This window comes from Strix uralensis, chromosome 19, assembly GCF_047716275.1.
Source record: "Strix uralensis isolate ZFMK-TIS-50842 chromosome 19, bStrUra1, whole genome shotgun sequence".
Taxonomy (NCBI): Eukaryota; Metazoa; Chordata; class Aves; order Strigiformes; family Strigidae; genus Strix; species Strix uralensis.
The window spans coordinates 4,139,048-4,158,770 of NC_133990.1; the positions used below are offsets into that span (position 1 = coordinate 4,139,048).

Consider the following 19,723-nt stretch of genomic DNA (forward strand, 5'->3'; position numbering starts at 1 on the left):
GCCTATTTGTAAAGTGGTGATTGCCACAACACTTGTTTCCCAGGTATGCCAAAAACTCAGCAAAAGCCAGAATTCACCTTAACAAGCCTTTGGTTAAAACCTAGCCATATGCAGAAACCATAAGTTGATTAGTGCCTCAGTTTCTCTTTCCTTAGCAGACACAATAAATGCAGCAAACCACCTCACGTGGGATGCTATTCTCTGAAACTGCCCCAAACGCTGGCATGTCCTGACATGAGGATTCCCAGAAGGTCTGGCAGCTCCTCAGTCTCTGGTGGGTCCTGCTGGATGAACAACAGCTCTAGGGTGGTGTCCATCATCTCAGACACCAGATGCTGGAGCTGTCGAGCTTTCGAACAGAGACATGGAGGCTCCTCAGGTCAATACACACCCCATCTGAGCACACCTATATTTTGAATCAGGATTTCTACCCTGCAAACAGGTAAGAAACTCCCAGATTTTTAGGGTGATGTTGTTCAGTTGTATTATTTAAACTATCTTCTCACCATCTACCAGATCTGTTGGACAATAAGCAAAGGGATTAAATCAGCACCAATTTAAGATGCAGAACACCCCTAAACTGTGAAACTGTGATTTGTAACATAGCCACAAGCTTACAAACCTTGTCAGCTGGAAGAGTGCATCATACAAAAAAAAAAAAAAAAAAAAAAAAAAGAAAGAGAAAATATATAAAAGGCAGGAAAACTTTCATACCAATGAGCCCTGGGATGGAAGGAGGGAAGGGAAAAGAGCTGCCTGGCAACTCAACATGGAAAAAGTGTCTCATGCTCAGAACCCTCTGCTTATATATATATACACACACACATATGTCTGTGCATTTTCTCTCTCCCTTTCCTCTTCTAATATAAAAAGTCTCTGTGCCTACAACGTCACCTGGCTGAACCACAGGGCCGATCCCAGGGAAATGGTGGTGCTGCCCGGCCGCGGCGGCACAGGGAGAACGCCCAGCCAGCACCACCCGGAGCCAGCCCCCGCCTCAGCTCTGCCCCCCAAAGAGCACCACCAGACAAAGGGCCAAAAATAGGGCCGGGACTGTCCACCTGCAGGCAAGAACACCCAGTCTGTCTTCAAGAGCTTCATCTGCATTGCAACGGGGCAGACTGCTGCTACACACGTCACTCAGCATGCAGTTTCCATTACTGACAGCGAGAGAAGGGCTGAAGTTTCTATGAGCTTGGGCACTATAACCAGCATTATAAATTTTAAACATACTATTTTTTCTATTAAACCCAGTCCCTGTTTTGGTGTTTTTTGTTTTTTTAACTATTTTCTCCCCTCTAAGTGTCTACTGCTTCTCTGGACACTAGCAAGAATGAAAACACGTATTTCCTCTGCTCACTAGAGTTTTAAATAGCACTTCTTCGGACAAGCTGCAAGAGCACTCGAGTGCTGGCTCAGCTCCTTGCAGAGAACGAACACCTCTGCTTTGTCTGCGTGCGGGCAAGGTGCGGTGTTGAAATCTGGCTTTTATAATTGCTCAAAAATGAGAGAAAAAGTCCCTTATGGATGGCATGCTGAAGAACGCAGATATGCAGCCATGCTGAGCTAGTTAAATACATCCTTTTATGTTCAAAGACTTCATTCAGTCTGCGGCAAAGCAGGACGGAAGCAGAGCGAGGAGCTTACAAGCTTGGACAGGATTGCACATAGGAAATAGGCTTTATTCCCTTTAGCAACGACTCCAGTGGAAAAACACACATAGGACTTGGAGCATCCAATGCAGCACAGCCATCAGAGCATCCATACCCCGGCTGAGCCTGTACCTTTTATGCAAACATTTCTGAGAATTTGCTTATCTGCCCTGTCTCACAAGTTTTCTCTGGGGATCTCTAATTACTGTTCACACCCTTTTAAAATAGGTAAACCCAGAGGTGGACAAGCTGAATTGATCTGCTCTGTATTGGAGACAGCATTAGAGGGAAGTTCTTCTGACAGCTGTTGCTTCAATCCCTGTTAACAACATTAATAATATATAGTAATGCTGTTAATCCCCTTTCAACAAAAGGGAAAATAAGGCGCAAACAAGAAATTCATAGAGGCTGTCCCATGCCTTAACAGCAAATCTGGAAAGAGGAAGGAGCACTGTGGAGTTCAAGCCAAGCCTGCTATCTGTGATGTCCCACTGCCCCTCCACTGAGGGAGGATCCAGACACAATCCTGGAAAGCAGATAAACAGCAGGGAAAGCTGGCAGCCTGGCAAGACAAGAGGAGAAGATCTGTCAAAAACAAAACAAAAAAAAAAAAAAAGAGAAAGCAACAGCTAAAAATATGCTGCTCTGAACACACTGCCAGGAAGCCGGCAGTGTGGGCAGGACCAGAGAGCATCGGCGTGCCGAGCGTGTTCTGGGGTTACCTCTATTTATAGTGTGGAAGCAGCAGGCTGAGCCCCGAGTTTGGGCCGTGGGGCTGTGAAATGAAAATCAAAGGTTTCCACCCCAGACACAGTGTCTATGAGTCTTCCCTCTTAACGGAGTTCAAATGCCCTCAAGCCATGCTATAAATTCATTGTAGCGCACTGGACTAAGAAACATAATGAAATATGCTTTATTTAGCTGAAATTAGGAATGCTTCCCCACATCCCTGGCAGAATGACTTCAAAATGGAAGAGTCCAACAGTTAAAATCAGTCAATCCAAGAACAGTTCATTCAACCCAGCGGATATGCCGCAGCAGGACAAAGTTATAACATTTGCAGAGCTTAACCTCACCTTGGCTCACTGACTGAGCAATATTTTTTCACTTTTTATAATCAACGACTAATTCCCTCCAGATCCACAGGCTGGAACCACATGGCACAGCAGAAAGGCAGCAGCACCGAAGGACACCGGGCTTCACTGGGGTCTCCTTCACAACTGCTGAAGCCAAGAATCACTCCAACTGGGTTGTGTCAGCACAAGCGATATCCCAGCCAGGCTCACGTTTAAATCACTCCCTCCAGAAACTATTGGACCAAATGTTCTACTATTTTATCCTTCTTGCAGCTGCTGATATAACACACCATAGATGTAAAGCATTCCAGTACTGAAACGGAAGCATCTTATAGATACTTGCCCTGATGCAGACATGGTGCAGGGCAGCACCAAGACTGAATCCAGCCTGTCTGGAGAAACTGTCCTTGCTACAGTGGGACTTTTCTAGCTGACTCTTCTGAACCTGGACCTTGAGGTAACAAGGGAACAGCCAGAGATGTTCACCTCCAATACGGTCAACATGTACATTCTCCAAAACACGTCAGAGTTTTTGCATGATACACCCCAAACTTTATATGGATGTATGTAATAGTAATGAGACAGGCCACTTGAGATTTATTTTCCCCTCACGGTAAGTGATCCACACCACTGCACTCATACGATGTAAAAATCAAAAGAAAAAATGAGCGATTTCCATTTTCAATAGAAACCACAGAGTGAAGACAAACAATGGAGGATGTAACCCAGGAACTTGCTCTCTCTACACAGTCTAGTAAAAACAAAAAACAAACAAACAAAAGAACCCAAACCAAACAAAGGTCGTGTAGGAAAGGGATGGGCCAAAACTAGCAGGAGACATCCCACACTGTGCTGCAGTCAGCAAAGCGGCACCAGCTGATCTGAGCAGCCAGCATGACCCTTGCTTCTGTTAAATCTATTTACCAGTGGGTCTGAGATCAGATAATTCAGCTTCCTTCTTCACCCAGCACAAATGCAGCAGGGTGTCCAGACAGCACTGGAGATGTCTCCATCCAAGACCAGACCAAGACCAGATTCCTCCTATGGACACTTCCATACTCCCGGCTCCCCAGAGCTCTCTCCTGGGGTGTACAGGTCTGGGCCAAGTCAGGGATCCATCCCAGGGACCCATCCCTAGACTTCACCAACTTTGGCAGTGGGGTGGTGGGAGACCCCTCAGCAGAACAACACTTCGGAGGTGTCTACAGCACCTACACAACACCAGCAGTTTTTAAAAGGCCGACATTTAGAGTTGGCTCCCTCCAGGGCAGGATCTGCACCAGCCGGTGCACTGCAGAGGTGCCCAGCCCCACCTCCTCTAATCCATCCTGCCCTTTGTTGTCTCCTGAAGCCACCCCGCTGTCAGCCAGGGAGGATGTAAGATGACAGCAAGGACGTCACTTTGCCCTGCAGCAGATGCAGAGCTGGCACAGGTACCAGTGCAGACTGCTGGGTTCTTTGCTCCCTTTTAGGATGTGCGTATCCATCACAACACTCTTAGGACCATACAGGGTGTGAAATCTATCTCGTTTTACCTCCTTCACAGGCACTATACAGGCAGCAGGCAAGAGAACCGCCTTCACCGGCAACTGTATTTCATCCTGCTTCACATAAACAAGCTCTAAAAGCTCCTTATCTAAAGTGGCTGGAGAAGACTTCACCAGTAACGAGACCTGGACCTGTTAACAGGATAACTCATACATGCTTTGATCCACACTGCACAACCACCAACTCAGTGGCTTCTCCAACATACCAGACCAGCTGCTGAAGATTGAGCTGCAGTTTTAACGATGACACAGGACATCATCACCTTCAGAGGTAGAGCCCTGCACATGGATCTGTGGGTGACACTGGAGACAGCTGGGGACAGAGGGGCTCTGGGGGAGCTGGGGACTGTAAGGGAGAGACATCTGTTTGCAGAGTAGCAGAGGAAGAAGAATCTCTGTTGCTTCAAGCCTGAGTCCAATGAACCACACAATTACAGCTTCGCTTCCATTAACTTGAAATCCACTTGCAACATTAACCTCAAAAGGAATATGTTAAAAAAAAAAAAAAGGGAAAAATCCATGTTCATTTCCAGCACTAATCAGAAACATGCCCCAACGAATAAAAGACACTTTTCCAGATTCTGTGTAATAGAGACTCTGTACAAAGAAGCTGAGCACAGCTAGAAAGAAAACCTTCAACCCATGTACATGGTTTCATTCTGGATCAGATATCTCTGGCACCAAACTGAGCTTTCATTGGGATGGAGGGATGCTGGTGGAATGGAGGGATGCTGTTCCCAAGAGGCACTGATTACAGACTCAGGAGCAGACCACTACCTTCTCCAACACAGCTACCACCACATGGGTGCATCAACAAGCTGTACGTGTCTAGATCGATACCCTAGTGTAGACCATATAGCCTAAAACACCACCAACCATTTCACTTATGTGGGAGCTGGGTATCATCAGGCTGGGGCCAGACAACACTGCTAATCAGCACAGCATTATTAACACAAGTGGAGCCATAAGTTCACACATCGAAAGAACCCAGCTTGAGGCTGGATTACAGATAACCCTCAAGGAAACCACAGGGAAATTGGCATTAGCAAGATGCATATATTCCTACCACATCGTTATACTGCTGGCAGGTGCCAAACATTCTAACCCTAAAAAAACACTCCAAAAGCTTGTGCTAATGATAAGAAGCAGCAAGAATTAAGCCTCAATTTTTCCAGCGCTAGGAAAGCTTCCCCCAAGCCCAGCAGTGGCCTGTCCAGAGCTCCTGGCCACATCAAAGGGCTAAGTTAGGTAGAAGGACCAGTCTTGCACATGGTGGTAGAAAATGACAGGGGACCCAGAACTTTAACCTTGGCTGAAGTTCAGGCTTTGATTCAAAATTTTAACTCAAATTAAACTGCAGTATTCTCAGGAAATCAGCTGATGCATCCATAGAGCTCAAGACCAGAAAATTGCCTCGACTGACCTGCAAAACCCACACCACACATTTTTATCCAGTTATCATGAATTCAAGCTCATGCTTGAATTAAGTCTTGGCTTTTCAGTGACATTCAATCTCAATGTCAAGATTAAAATGTCAGAGTTACCCCTAGTGCTTTGGCAAGTTGCTCAATAGTTAAAATGGCCTTCAAACAGCACAGAGACTCTTCCCCACGCGTTCATTCTGAGGTGAGCAAACTCAATCCTCAGATATTCACTTGATAGAACTAACAAGATCATTTCACCGCTCTTTGTGATCATCGGTTCTTTACTGCCCACAAATTCCTCACAGCTGATAGTCATTCAGAGATATGCTGGACAATCATGAAAGCACAAAAAAAAATTAGCACAAGCAGTTTTTCATATGAAAAAGTATGTTAGTCATCATCTGTGATCCTTCTGGTTAGAGTGTTTCGGTAATCTGGCCGGGCAGAAGAAGGGATGCCACGTCACCACACTGACACATCAGATGACTTGTACAAATGCGTGTTTATAATGAAAGTATCCACACAAATTGGAAAAGACTGGAAAAATGGGTCTTTTGTATGTATTGTCAGTTTTGCTGGTTTATGCGATTCTTTTACTTAGCAGCAGGAGGGAAGGGAAAAGGATTTATAAAGGAACAAAAAACTGTTTTTGTGAAGCTATACTGACTGGGAATGGACCTGGTAACTACTGTCAAGTCTAAAATCACTTCCAGTTCACTGTTGAAGCTATCCAGATTTCCAAAGAGATCTTGTCCCCCTAAATTTATCCTGTCTTCACCACGCTCCTCATTTGCTCACACTCCTCAGCTTCTGAAATCCAAGCGAGAGAAGCAGGACCCAAGAACTATAACAAACAGTGTTCTTGTGACGTTTTTGCTAAATGAGGGCGTTTTGCAAGAAAACGTCACAGAGTTAGCAAAGCCACTGCGATAGCAGCATGGATCTGGTCCCATTTGTTTCTGCAGAACCCGTAGCATCCTGGCAGAGATGGGAAGGACGGAAGACATCTGAACTCATCCAAGCTGCAGCCTTGCTCAAAGAAGGAAATAATCAAATTCTTACATTAATCAGCTGCCACAAGAGCTTCATCAAGCTAGAAATGTGTTAGTTAATGATTAACATTAATAGCACAAGAGTCCCCAGGAGCCTGAATAGACAAGGAATATGGCTTAGCACACAGAGCACTATGCAAACAAAGAACAAAACAAATGATCACTGCTCATCCTTTGCTTTCCAAAAAACCCTAAACATTTACAGCATCCAGATGCATGAGTGCACCTAACTTTCTCAGGTTCATCCGGCAATGGCCATGGATTAGTTGGAGAAAACCACTGTCAGATTTGAAGGAGGGAAAGGAATTTTAAAACTGCAATGTGGTGTTTCCATATGGATCAAATACTCCCAAGCTACCCCGCGGCTCTCCTCCCCACTCCCCGCAGGCCCGTAACGCTCTGGCTCTGACCACACAGAACTCCTGGTGCAAACTTCCCAGCCCAGCATCTGGCTCTCTGCTGCAGGCTGACACTACGCACAACTTTATCACACTAAGCAGCAATGTTACTTCAGATTAAAAGAAATAAAACAAACCTTATTTAGATTTTAAATCAATTTCTTGCTGCCTTTCTTGTAACCTCAGTGCAATCCAAATTTTATTGTTCAGCCACAGCATTTGCTCAGTGACTGCTCACTGCTTCCCTGCTCTTGTTTCAGACACACAGAACTCCCAACCTCGAGTTTCAGAGGGTCCCCCCGCAACAAACATTGCTGGATTTATCATCGGGGCCCTGCAAGCCTGGGGCTGCCATCAGGATGTAATACAGACCCCTTCTGTTTGCCAGGCTCTGAAAGGCAAATGTTGATTTTTCCCAGAGAGGGATGGGGGTGTATAAAGGGAGAAAAGCTGAGAACAAAGAGGCAGCAGCTCACTAGCCAAAGGGCTGCAGACGACAAAGGGCAGAGGTTAAGGGTTCTCCTGAGCCTGGGTGACCCAAGAAGATGACCCACCAGGCTGTTTGGCTGAGGCATGCCAGTGCCTGTAGCTAACAGGACACCCAGGGCAGACCTGGCTGCCTTGGACCTTCCAGCCTTAGTGAGCAACTCCTCATGCACAGCTGGAGGAGACAAGGGGCAGACTTTGGTTATGAGATCAGCGACTGACTCTGAAGACACTGCAAAGGGAATAACTCAGCCAAGGATTTTACTTAGATGCTAACATGCAAGTCCAAGTCTCACTGCAGACTTGTGACAAAGTGCCCTTTTCCTCCATGCAGTACGAGAGATGCTCCACTGCAGCCATGTAACATCCAAAGGAACCAGCCACAGGTAAAGCAGCAGCCAAGGGACCATGGTCACTAAATCCCATTCCCTCCCTAGCCAGAAACTCAGACGATTACACAAGGTCAAGATTCACAAACTGTCTGGCCACTTGATTGAGAACAGGTAATCTTGGAAAAGCATTAAGGCCAAACAGCCAATGGTCACTTTTCTCTCTGTGTCGCACATCCACACAAATACTCTCTGGGCTACAAACGCTACTGGAGCCCTTTCACCCAAGCATCCCTAGGGTAGCAGCAGCCTGAACACACACACACACTTTGCGGTCATGTGTCACACAACGATAAATCTGGATTGCTTTGGTAGGAGCCCTGTGATACTCCGATACTACACAGAATTGCCTGAAAGTCAGAAAGCCCAAGATCCAAGCCGTGCTTCAGACACCGGCTCCCCAGGTAGCCCTACTCAAGACATTTAAGCTCACAATTGCAGCTGTTCCCTTGGGACATCAGACATCCACATTCTAACATTTACCTTTAACCCCAGCTCCAGTCGCAGCTTGATTCTCTGCTCATTCCAGGCTAACCTGCCCCAGGAAGATGCTGAAGTGGGTGGCCAGGGAGGACCAGCTCGACTGCAGGGCAAAGCTGTTTGCAGACAGAGGAGTCAGGAACCACTCAGCTGCCATCACAGCTCTACCACAACCCACTGCACATAAATTTCCTCCTCCATATATCCTTTTCTCTGCCTGTGAAATGAGGTGTCAAACACTTGCCCTGCTTATAGGAGCAGGAGGGATATATTATTTAATGTTTTTACATTTTAGCTGTATTTTAAAGAATGAATCTATAGATTACTGAAATAATGTCCGTTGTCCTTAAACATCAGGGAAGAAGGGAAGTTACAATTTGAGACTACAATGAAGTCCTGGACCCAGACAATTGAGGGCTTTCTCCTATCAAGTCTGCCCCAAAAGTAGCCAAGGCAATCCAGTTTCATAAGCTGGGAACATTCTTTGAATGTTTTTCCTTGTATCTTACAATTATATTTAATAGCAACTGCAGCAGGGAAATTGGAATAGAACTTCAGACAATTTTTAGGACATATTTGAGAGCCTAATGTTGCAAATCAGCTTACTCTAGAGTTTGCATAAGTGCCTTTACAAACTGTAGTATAACTCCATCTCTTCAGAGATGCTGCACTTACAGTTCTCTCTTCTACCTCCAAGTCAGATGCCCACAAAAAGACTGACCACAGTCCCAAAGTCAGCTACACGATCAGCTTAAGGCTGTATCTCTGAGTGGTCTGCAGTCAATGCTGAGATCAATTTTCCTGTGAGCTCGCCATCTCCCTCGTATGAAGCATTTAGAGGCATTTAATGGAGGACTAGGTTCTCAGAAGTACCCATTGCCCATGCTGAGCCCCAGAATACATCTGTTGTGTCCTGCTACACATCAGAGGAGTAAGGTACCCAGCACAAAAGCACTAAATTAATTTAAAAACAAGATGTAGAATCAATACATAAGTGCCAATATCTTATCAACTTATCCTTTTAAATCTTTGTATGGGACAAAACAATTCTAGGCTCGACACCTACCTTTCTGCCTAGCCATGCTCTCCAACAGTCAGCTCTACAGAGGGACAGCAGGAAAATTAAGAATAAGTTCACTTAAACAAACCCCAGCTGTAGGAACCACCTCTACGTGATCCTACTCCATGATTACACACTCTTCTCCCCAGGTACCAAGCAGTCCCAATGCAACTCATCCCTCTAATGGGTTTCTCCAGCTGCCAGAAAGGGAAAGGTAAAGCACCTGGCACCACCAAACAGCTCATCCCTGGCAAAAGGCAGAGTGAAATCACTCCTGGCACAGGTGAAAACCATTTCAAGTCGTGGAGCACTGCCTGCAGCCTCTAAGGAAGCTTTTCTCTCTTAAAAGAGGGCTCACACAAGGAGACACAGAGCCTATTCTGTAGGAGTGGCTGAAAGGCAGCATTGTACGTGGAACATGGCATGCTCAGGGTAACGGAGCCAGGCAGCAGAGGTCAGGGCCCAATCCAGAACCCCTCCCTCGAGTCACTCACCCCAACAATACAAATGTTCAGCCTCCACTATGAAAATCCTCACAACAAAAAAGGCGATTTCTGCTATTCCTGTAACAAATACACACATATGCAGAGGACTGAGATCTGCTTTGTGCTGGCATGGCTTCTCCCTGGGAAGCTTAGCCTGCAACTACTGAGTAACCCAAGCCTCCATGCACCAACCCCGGCACCACTGAGACCTTGTGCTGTGCTAAAGCAGCAGCGTGAGAGAGGATTCCCAACGTGGTGAAGCTTAGGGACTCGCACCTTGTGCCATAAGTAAGGAACCACGCTGTGTGCAACCTGCCACGGTGCATGCCCAGGCCGCTGCCAGCCAAACCTGAAAGGTTTTTCTCTGTCTGGAGGCTTGGGTCACTTCTGATGACATCTACACCACTGTCAAGAGTTTATTACACAAGTTGACCTTTCACAAATGGCATCTTTTGCAGTCAGAGGGCTCCAACACCTCTTGTCTAGAGGGATCCATGGCGCTGCCATGTCCTTCTAGCCCAAACCTGCCCCAATCCTTTGTATCCCTGCGGAAGCATTGCCCAGGCAGGAACCTCCCTCCTCTGTCCAGAGCTGTGGGATCGACAAGGGGCCAAGGGAGGATGCTCTGGGGGGTGTCAAAATTCCAGCCTTATCTCCAGAGGCTGAGATCACTGGTAGAAAATGTTTCTGTGTTGTCTCAGCAAGCTTCCCGCTGGCACTCCTCTTCCTCTCCACGAAAGCACCTCTTTGTGGAGCAGTTTTGGAGCCAGAGGAGAATGTTCACTGGTACAGACTAAATGTATTTACCATTTCTGAGACATCGAATCTGTACTGGTCCCTATCCTTAGCATGGCCCAGCTGTTCCTCAACCAGCTGTGTCCTCAGCAGGCCAGGGAGAAGAGCCCCAGCTGCACAGCGGGATGCTGGCCTTTCTTTAACTGCTGGTACATCAAGCAGTCACTCGCTGCACTGCTGCAAGCTGGTGGCCATGTGCTTTAGTGTCTGTGAAGGAAGGATGCCCACTACTTAGGCTCATAACCATCCAAAGCCCTGGGTTTGACTTCCTGCTCTGCCACAGACACCTGGGAGCCTCAGGGCAGCACTGGCCTGAGTGTTTGCATATTAATCATCTGCCCAGGAGCCCCAGACACCCTCCATAGTCAGAGGAGACAGGCTCTGCAGCTGGTGAGTCACCCCCATCCTGAGATGAAGGTAGAAGATAGAGTGAGTCATCTGACAGCCCCTGGCTGGAGAGAGGCTGCAGGGACCAGCTCTGATGCTTTTAGATGGCTCAATTTAGGCAAAATTAAATTTCACCTTGTTTTTTCCCAGGCCTCAGTCCCCTGTAATACAGGATATTAGCTCTCTCCTCGTTTTAAGTTCAATGTCTGTAAGACTGAAGACACTTACAGGAATAGGAAGCACTTTGGTTATCTGCACAGTCATTAGACAAGGAGCAGGAGTCAGGATATCTGATTATGCCCCAACCTGGCCACACAAACTGAAGCAGCTTGTTTATCTGCAGCTCAGTTTCCTCAGCAATGAAGTGGCATAAGCATATGTCTTTCACAGAGAATTTCCCATGGACACTTGGGAAGGCTTTGGGGGCACAGGAGAAAAGGCCACGTTTATTCACAAAGCGCATCGCTCGGAGGAGCCTGAAGCCCCTCTGTAGGGTTCTGCCCTGGAGATACAAGCACAGAGCGAGGTCACTGCCAGGTAGACCCATGCTCCAGGAGAAGTGAGAAACAGCCATGTCCCTCTCCAGAGGGAACTGTCACCCCTTGTGCCCTCAGTTTCCTGTGTGTAAAGAAAGCACTGACCTCCAGGGCTTTTGGACATCTGTCACCATTGAGTTATTCTGTAAGAAAGTGAAATTCAAAAAAAAAAAACCAACCCACAGCTGAAACTGTTTAATCTTGAAAAGATTATGATTACATGGTTTGAAAAGCAGAGGAGGCTGTTAAATCCCCAAAGCAGAGGTCTCTACTTGGTTTATAGTCTTATTTTGCCCATAATCTACAGACAACAGGGCTTGGATGCTTCCAGGGTGTTCTGAGGGACTACTCCAAAGCAGTTTTTAATACAAAGCCTGATCTCCCAGCTGTGTTTTGACCTAAGGATACATCATTCATTAACCATCAGAAATGGAAAATAGAGAGGTTATGAAAGATGAAGATGATCCCAAGGGGGATGAAGCTAGTATGCTGGAGAATATTAGAATTCAAATTAATCCTGATACACTGGAAATGGACAATGAACAAAAACCCAAGTAAGATGCAATGTGAGGCAGCAAGGACCAGTGCAAAGGTCTAATCTATACACTAGACTCTCTCAAGTGAGTGGCTGCAGGAGGTTCCTATGAAAGATTCATATCCTACATGGGCTGAATCGCCAGATTTTATCAACTACAGAAATAGCTCAGGGTGACAAGTACTCCAGGCAGGTGCTTGCAGGAAGGTGGGATGGAGCTGACTGCAAATGGAGGTGTGGAGGGCAGACTGTCAGAGCTGCGTAAATGAGAGGGCCAGCAGCATCCAGGCTCAGCCCCAGGGGAAGTTCACCTCATAGTAGATGAGAATTCGAGCCTTTAACGTTGTGCACTGGATCCTCAATGTGAAAAGCCACCAGGTGCCAGGTAGAGCAGCCCTGGTTCAAGAGTTTGCACTTAACCATCTTGTCTGTCTGGGGTTCTACCCTGCCCTTAAGTTTTCCTCCCGTGTAAGACATCAGGACAGATCGGCTACATGAAAAAAGCCAGAAAACCTGACCATGCATGGCCAGCCTTGTGACCACACATGGCCAGCCTTGCAGCTAGCAGACTGCTCCCATCAGATCTGCACAGCTGACTGCTTCAGCCTGCCCCAGCCCCACAGCCCTGGGAGTGCCGAGGGAGCAACACAGCCTCGTGGAAACACGCAGGCATCCTCCACTCAACAGGGTTAACAGGAGGTCCTCCAGGCTGTGTTAATAAGCCACGATTTTGCCTTGAAACTGTGAGTACCTTGGAATAGGACAAGGTGCTTGCACACCACCTGCTCCAGCTCCACGTGACAACCAGGTATTTGCTTAAAGAGAAATGCAAACAAATCCACCCTGGCAAGCTTCGTGATCTCTTAGAAATTCAAACAAGGTCATCTCCAGACAGAAAGCAGGAGAGCATGGAACAGTCCTGGGTAAAGCAGCTGCCTTGGTGCTCACTTGGGCAGCCCTGACAGCCCACAGTCAGCAGAGAGGAGGTGGTGAGGAGGAAGGAGAAAAGTCACAACTCATCAGCAGGGTATCTGAGCAGCCTACTCTCCATATGCAGTCAGAGTTTATAGCCATACCGAGCACAAGATGAGTGTTTTTAACACCATGTCTTCTCCTTTTCTGACCCACTGTTCTCCATCCAGTGACACCGTTTGCAACAAACGATGTAGATTTAAAAAGGATATGCAACTTCTGGTCCTGAATGCTCCTGACCTAAGAAACAAGTGTGGTTTTTTTCCCCTGTGGTTGTCATTTCTGCTATCCAGCTGAGAAGTTATAACTCCACATATACTAAGGTGTGCTAAAGAAGGCACAGTTCCCACACATAGGGGCCTGGGGTCTGTCTGACAAGTTCAAAGAGAGCCCTGTGCCCTCTACCTGTGCTGTGATTATACAAGGGAAGCTCTGAAGACAAGGCTACAAACTGTTTATGGCTCCTGTGCTATTCATGGGAAAGGTAAATTCCAACACAGATGTTCAACCTCGCTGTGAAGTGTTCACAGAGTGGAAATAATCAATAAAAATTTCTTCCTGTAGCCATGAGAATTCATACCACCTCATCAGACTATTTATAACAATATTTATAACAAAAAAATGCAATTGTAAAATAATTCAAGGGTTACTTGTATGGCTTTTACCTTCTCAGAGGCTATCACAGCTCTCTTTCAGCATCCCTCCCAGTATGCCCCAGTACGACTTGTGGCTATTCCAATTCCTCCTAGCATATACCTCTCTGAAGAAACTGTTTCCTATCTTGATGTTTTCTCTTGCATCCTGACAAGATTTAACACTTTCTACTCTTCCTCCCCCAGAGCATTGGCCCAGAAGCACGTGGAACCTGGTTCACCTCCCGTCCCCATCTTCCCCACCTTCAGTGCACGTTGGAAGAGAGCTGCAGAAATGCTCAAAATATCTCCTGGGGTGTATGAGGAGGAAACATGCTCAGTTCATCAGTGAAGCCGCTTCCTTCATTGCATCTCTGCTCCCTCCCCAAGCCCAGAGGCACCGCGGGCTGGGCTGTGCGCTGGGTCTGCATCCTCCCCTCCCGCCCTTCCACGCCCAGCCCTTGCTCCTGCATCTCCACATTCCTGTACTGGTCTTCCCCCATCAGTCTCCACTGGTGTAGGTGCTCTGCCAGCACAGCTTCTGTTTTCCCATCCACTGACCCACACTCCTGTGTACACCTGACCTGCAGGAAACACCTCTCACCCCTGCTATGCCTCTCAGTAGCAATCTGTCCATCAGATGCAGGGGCTCTGGACACAGAAGTATCTCCACAGGGCTAGGAATGAGGACACTGTTTAATTTTACCCAGGACTAAGGTCAAGTTTTGCTCCTAGCTCGCCAGGGGCTGTGTGACTATGCCCTGGACCAACCTTCCAGCTCTTGCTTCCCAGTGTCTGGAGCCACTAACCCTTCTTCTGTGCTACAAACTCTGCCAAGAGCAGCCCACAACCTGTTTTCCATGGAACAGCAGCAGTCTATAAAAGGGTTTAATGCAGATGCCTGCAATAATAGGCACCCAGTACATTGACATGGGAGGCTTTTCTGGCTTATATCCATTCCCAGGGGCTCCCATACTTATATTCACAGCCCAAAGGACATAAAAGGCTCAGTAAGATCTGAACATTAATCCAGACACATATTATGAAACAACTTTCCACCATGGCTCAAGCACAGGGCTTTTACTTTTCCCATGATGATCTCAAAAAAACACACACAAAAAAAACCCTGCAGCCACAGACATCCTCCTCCTCTCTCCCCACCACATACACTGTCTGAAAAGCCTGACATGTATTTTAAAACACTGATGGCCTGATGCTGATTTCCTAGAGAGCGGCTGGTCCGTGAAGGAGCACATGGAGCAGAGCAGCTCTGCCACGGAGGCAGGTTTGAAACCTCCACAGATGGATCAATCTTGCAAGGGCTGAGCTCATCCTTCCCAACATTAACTCATCACTCCCAACATTAACTGCAGGAATCAGCTGTCAGATTATTTCACATCACTGTTGGGAGGTTTATCTGACAAAAACCCACTCCAGGAAATAAATCACAGCCTTGCACTGCAGCTGCCAAGCAGGACGGGAGGGACCACCCAAGCCACGACATCCCCTGACAACCCGCAGCACCAACAGCCTTTCCGTGCTCAGATGTGGGACTCCCAACTGAAGCATCTCACTTGTCAGTACAGCAATTTGGGAAAGCATTTACAGATGCAGATGTAGCTGAATGACAATTAACCTCAAAGGGCAATTAGCTATAGTAATGTTAGTCCTTCAGGCTGTCTGAGTCTGAACTGTTCAGTAAATACTCAACAGCTCTGAGAGTCATATCCTATCTGCTAAAAAAAAAATATTAAAAAAAAGAGGCATTTGAAATCCCATGGTAGGATGTGGTGGTTTTGGTACAGCTTGGGCACAACTCAAACTCACATTTCTCAGTATTATGCCCAATTCGATAAAACATGCTCTCAAACACGCGAAGGCAGGACACCAAAGGAAGGAAAAACCCTTCGTGTGGCAGACAAGGCTGCAAGAGCACGTAAAGGTCTGAATTTAAGGATTTCCCAGTGCTTCTAGCAACTGACCTTAGATAAAAGCAATACAGCACACATGATTCTTTTTATCACTAGAATACTGAAAATGAGCGAGGTTGGAAACCTACCCCAAAGCAAAGCAGAGGACAAGGATGATTACAGCATTTCAGGATTGGATGGGCAACATCATCAACTTTCAGTGCTTCAAATTAAATTCTGTGCAGGCAATGAATTATGTTTCATCCTCATTCCTACTGATAGATACACATTGCTTTTAATTTAAAAATTAATTGAAAGTCACATTGAATGGAAGACGGAAATTGAATATTAGGAGAGCAAAGCAGTTGTAGAGTGCTGGTGGCCGACGCTGCCCAGTCACAGACGTGGGCAGGCTGGGAGCTCCCCACCAGCCGAGTCGGTGGGCAACGCTTGCTCTTCTGCAGCCCAGAGCTGTACCTTTCCTGCCAGTGAAACTAAGCCTCCAGCCTCCTTAACTCACAGCTTTTCATCAACTTTAAACTCACTCGAACAAACCCCTGCCACCTCCCATGGTCTATCATGTGCAAGTCCTTTGTCCTGACTTGTAACACGCCAAGATCTGTTATTCTTCTCAGCAACTTTTATTTGTACGTGTCCAGGCACTTACAACTCAGCCACTGAGTCATTCAACAACAGCTCTCAGCAGTAATTGCTGAGGGCATCTTGTCCTTGTTTCCTTTGTTTATTCTGTCCATTATATAAAGCTATAGGCAATCCCCATTTCCCTTGATAACATCAAAAACAAAGCAAACTTGCACCCAGGGGCTGCTCTTGAGGATCAGGACTCCAACTTGCTCCCCAAGTATGTGAGCTCAGAGTTTCCCTGGCGTCACCACCACAGCCTGCAACGGGACATGACTGCGGAGGAGCTGAGGGAACGTCTGAGTGTCAGGGACCCTCTGTGTTCCCAGCAGCTGCTTTGGGATTAGCTCCACAAGTCCCTGGGGACAGCTGTTGGGTGCTGAGCTCTTCCCAAAAGGAGCTGGTTCCTCGGCAAGCCCTCTGTCCCCTGGGAAACAGAGCCCAAGCTCCATTATTCCCTCAGTCCCCAGAATAGCAATACTCCCACACCAGGAAATTATGGACTTTCTTGAACATTACCATGACCTTTTTAATTTCCATTATGCCTTTAGCTGTCTCCTCCCACTACACTCCTTCTCTAAACAAATCTCAGAGCTGCACAAAGTGTTTCCTGTAAATAATACTCATCTGGCATGGACAAAGGAAAAAAAAAAATTAAAAAACCCTTTTGCTGCTAGTTCCAGCTTGCAATCGTCCCTCCAGTTCAACTTCCATCTGCTCGACTTGGGAGCCTCGAAGGCAGCACAGTGTTTGAGGGAAATGGAGGGACAGTTACATGTTCTGAGCATCAGATTTGAGCCTGCCCTACCTGAAATTAAAAGTTCAGGTCATGAAGATAACTTGTATTGTGCTTCAGACTGCTGTAGGGCAATGATCACTGTAAAGCTTGAGCAAGAACTTCACAATGAGTCCCCTTCTGCCCAGCACAGCCAGCTGTTTTCACAAATGTAGCAGCACTGACAAAAATTTTCCTTTCCCATCCTCCTGGTGCCATCCCACACTGATGCTGTCCTCTGCTCTAGAGATGTCTGAATCCCACTGAGCCCTGCGAGAGGCTATTTTGTGCACATGGCAGTGAAAGCTGCTTTACAAGCACAAAGCCAGGCTTCTCTTTCGGGCTTCTGCAGCGATGGACCGACTGCCCCATCTGATAGCAGCTGCAAGAAAGGCCTTTGCAAGCCTGTGCTATCACCTGAACAATGAGTTACACAGAGGAACCAGCTTCCCAGGCAGCTGTGAACCCACCATCTCAAACATAAACCCTTCAAAGGGTGCTTTGAGCTGTCTCTGTCACTGGTAAGCCACTGCAGGCCAGTGTGGGAACAGGCTGACTCACCAGTGACTGTGCTGCCTCTCTCCCACCACACCACTGCTTGCAGCATGCGATTTCCATGGGGAACGAGGGCTGCACAGCCAGGGCTGCTCTTCCTGAGGACACCGGGCAGGAAGAGAAACTCCGCGGTGTGTTGTTAAACACACTGGCATGGCCAGATAGCATCACCCCTAGGGACAGGTGGATCCCACCCTCTCCTGTGTGGCACCAGGGAGCTTACAAAAAGCAAGCAGAGACTTTGCACGTCTATCCAACAGGTTAAATCTTCACAAATCACTGTGATACAAAGTGCTCTCCTCTTCCACAGACTTTGCCTTGGATTTGGTACCACCTTATGCTGCAAAACCCAAGACTTCTCTTGTCTAAGAGGGGACAGGTTAGCCCCACTCGCTATCTGGCAAGCAGCAGCACTGCTTTTGGGAGGGATTTCCCTGCAAGCAGTGAGCAGGCAGGGAGTTATTCTCTGCAGCAACATTCCCCTGTTCCACACGGCACCACTTCTTGCTCACCCCAGGTGGGCACGGGAAGATGATTGGTGTTTTGGGGAAGCAGATAATCACCCTGTTGGGTCCCACATGGCTTTTTGTTATTTTCTGCACATGTCTGCATGTTGCGGTTTCTTATTTGGCTTTCTCCACAGGCCGAATTCCCTTGCTTCTTCAAACTATTTCCTAACAGACGTTGGGATGTTTTGCTACCTGAAGCTGAGCTCTACCACTGCCTGCACACGTCAGCCAAATCTGGCAACTGAGGAGCACCCAACCAAACCCATCACGCTGATCCTGCCACCCCAGCACAGCGTGGCACTGTTATAGGAGAATTTTTTCATAACAAGATTACATCAATCATCACAAACCATCAGAAACATGTGACAGCAGATTGCGTTGACGTTTATGGCAATATATTCTGTCAGCATGCAAGTCAAATATAACAATTGTTCTTTTTGATTGGAGATCTCACGGTCCCACCTCATTTTTTGCAGCAAGGAAGCGCAGAGGTAAGTTTGCCAGGACTGATGCCAGCTGCCATCAACAACTCATGATATCTGCTAAGCCACAGAAGGAGACGGTGAGGCCCTGAAGGCAGCTGAGAACGGTCTGTCCGAGGATCAGGGTGCTTTTGTCCAACTTAGACTCCAATTTGTAGCACTCTAAGAAAATTACAGGTTTTACTACTACAAGAGAGGACAGACACATGAGAAATCTAATTCTCTAAAGCATACAACTTTTTCATTTTAAAAGTAATAAAAAGAACTGTTAAAGGTTTTAAGCTGTTAACCACACAGTGCAGACCTGGGCAACGCTGCCTCTCAGCCATGGCGTTGGCTTGGGAGCACGGTCTGCAACACTGCCCTGCTCACACTGCCTTTGCCTCTGCCACCCATCATACACCAGTCATCAAGAAATTTGGAGGTTTGGAGAGGGAAGAACACTCATATTTTCACCCTGCATCCCCCAGAGCGCTCAGGGAAATGATGCTCAAACAACAAACCAGGGGCAGCAGCCAGCAGGAACATTAAAGGCCACGTCCAACTGTGCATGCAGCGATGGGGAAGTGACTCAGGCAGGGATGGAGCAGGGAACAGTGTGATGTGATAGATGGGAGTGGTAAAAAACATAAACGAACAGCGTTGGGGAAGAAAACCCACCGGGCAGAATGGGCAATTGTGAGCAGGCACCACAGCTGCTGACCACTGTTTGGAAAGCGTGAGCGTGAGTCATGGACTAGTCAGAGATGTGGTTCTCTGGAACAGTGAGCAAATGTTTGCCATGCAGGGACTGCATCGTGTCTGTTCTCTCTGTTCTTCAAGGGTTTAAAGCAAGGACAGGGGCCATGGTATTTGGTATCAACCAGCTTTCACATGGATCCAAATAACGCAGCTCATCCATGCAGCTGGCCAAGACAACCTGCAGAGCTTTCAGCATCCTGAAA

At 47.1% G+C, this 19,723-nt stretch overlaps 1 protein-coding gene across 1 annotated transcript in view; it reads right to left on the reverse strand.

Moving 5' to 3' along the window:
* SEPTIN9 (septin 9) overlaps nt 1–19,723 on the reverse strand; it is a 144,806-nt gene that overhangs the window by 119,754 nt on the left and 5,329 nt on the right. The gene's annotated exons all lie outside the window — the stretch shown is intronic.